Raw genomic sequence first — 2,474 nt, 5'->3', positions numbered from 1 at the left:
GAAACCAGACCACTTTTTTACAGCATACACAAAAATAAACTCAAAATGGGGACACCTGGGTAGCTCAGTCGGTTAAACGTCCGACTTTGGCTTGGGTCATGATCTCGCGGTTTGTGGGTTTGAGCCCCGCGTTGGGCTCTGTGCTGACAGGTAGCTCAGAGCCTGAGCCTGTTTCGGATTCTGTGTCTCCCTCTCTCTATGACCCCCTCCTGCTCACACTGTCTCTCTCTCTCTCTCAGAAATAAATAAAACATTAAAAAAGAAAACTCAAAATAGATTAAAGGCCTAAATGTGAGTCCTGAAACCATAAAAATCCTAAAGAGAGCACAAGCAGTAATTTCTCTGACATCAGCCATAGCAGCATTTTTCTAGATATGTCTCCTCAGGCAAGGGAAACAAAAGCAAAATAAACTACTCAACTACACCAAAATAAAAATCTTTTGCAAAGTGAAGGAAACCATCAACAAAATGAAAAGACAACCAACTAAATGGGGTAGGATATTTGTAAATATATATCTACTAAGGGGTTAATATCTAAATTATATGAGGAAAAAAGCCAAATAACTCAACACCAAAAAGCAAACAAACAGGCGGAGGACATGAAAAGACATTTCTCCAAAGAAGACATAAGATAGTCAAAAGACTCGTAAAAAGATGCTAGTATCAAAAGACTAGTATCAAAACGCCAAATATTACAAGTGTCAGCAAGGATATGGAGAAAATGGAATCCTTGTGCACTGTTGGAGAGAATGTACACTGGTACAACCACTAAGGAAAGCAATATGGATTTTTCTCAAAAAATTAAAAATAGAAATACCATGTGATTCCATAATTCCACTCTTCTGTATTTACCACTTTTCCACCAAAAATAAAAACAGTAATTTGAAAAGATGTATGCACTCATAGGTTTTTCTGCAGCATTGTTTACAATAGTCAGGGTATGGAAACAACCCAGGTGGCCATCAATAGATGAATAAACAGAAAAGATAGAAGGGCCACAAGGAATAGGAGCAGCCAGTAGAAGCTGAAGAAGTCTAGAAAATGGATTCTTCCCTGGAGCCTCCACAATGAAATGCATTCTGCTGATATCCTGGTTTTAATCCAGTGAGGCTAACTTTGGTCATCACACCTCCAGATCTGTAAGCCAATATATCGTTAAGATGCATACACCCAAAGAAGAGCATATTGGGTGGTCTCCTCCACATAAATAGCAAATGTCATATGACAATGGAGCAAGTTTATAAATTTTTCAAAATAATTTTAACCCCAATATTATAATCAAATCATTCGTAAGCATTAAAACAACAGTGATGTAATAAAGATGTGACTATTCAAAAAAGGTACACATGAGAAAATCTTGACAAAAGCCCTTGACTGGATTTTAGCCAACAATGAAATCAACCCAAGTAAGGTAATTAGGAGTATAAAGCTGTGGTAAACAAAACAGACAACTGGTAATGAGAAATTACAACTATTTTCACATAACTTAGGTCCACACAGTTAAGTATTATACAAAGAAACTACATCTTAAATACCATAACCCTTGAAAAACAAAATGAATATAATTCTCCAATAGGAAGTAGAGAAGCACAGGAAAGAGAAATTAATAGCAGTAAGTAAAATGTGTACTTTTCTTTCATTTCCCACAATCATGTTATGTTTATTTTTAGCTCTGTTTTCTGACTCAAGATAAGATGTGGGTGAGTATTCCATATGCACCATAAAGGGAAACGCTTTCCACTGCTGGGTGAGGTACTACATAAATGTCAGTTATATCCAGCTGGTTTATGGTGTTGTCAGTTCTACATTATTTCTCTAGCATTTCTGTCTATTACTACAAGAAGAGTGTTGGAAGTCTCAATGAAAACATTCGATTTGTCTCCCTTTTCTATTAAATACTTATCTGCCTCGTGTATTTTAAAGCGCTTTTGTTAGGTACATGTACATTTAGATTATAATGTCTTTTTAGTGAATTGACTTCTTTTTTATTATGTAATGTCCCTTTTATTCTTGAAAATTTTCTTTGATCTATAGTCTGTCATTTGATACAATTTTACTTCTGCATGAAGAACTTTGCATAGCAATTTAAAAAAAATACAAACTTTCTCACAAAGGATTCTCTTAGTGTTCTTTAATCTGGGAATGTATTCACCTTCCTTCTTAAAAAAATATTTTCACTGGATATGGATTTCTGGGTTGACAGTTTATTTCAACTCTTTAAACATGTTGTACTACTTTTTTCTGGCCTCTATAGTCTTTGAAGAGTATTATCCTCTCATTTGCTTTGTTGTTAACTTGAAAATTTTCCACTAGCTCCTTTCAGTATTTTTTTCTTTGTCTCTAATTTTTAGCAGTTTGATTATGATAGGTCTTAGTGTCAATTTCTTTGTGTATTATTGAAGGCAGTCATGAGAGGATATGACTGCCATTTGACCCTGGAGCCGGACCTGGGCTATCAGAGGATCCTCACCCTC

The sequence above is a fragment of the Hyaena hyaena genome, unplaced genomic scaffold, assembly GCF_003009895.1.
Source record: "Hyaena hyaena isolate Hyena2069 unplaced genomic scaffold, ASM300989v1 scaffold_1054, whole genome shotgun sequence".
Taxonomy (NCBI): Eukaryota; Metazoa; Chordata; class Mammalia; order Carnivora; family Hyaenidae; genus Hyaena; species Hyaena hyaena.
Note: the sequence above shows the minus strand (reverse complement) of the source record.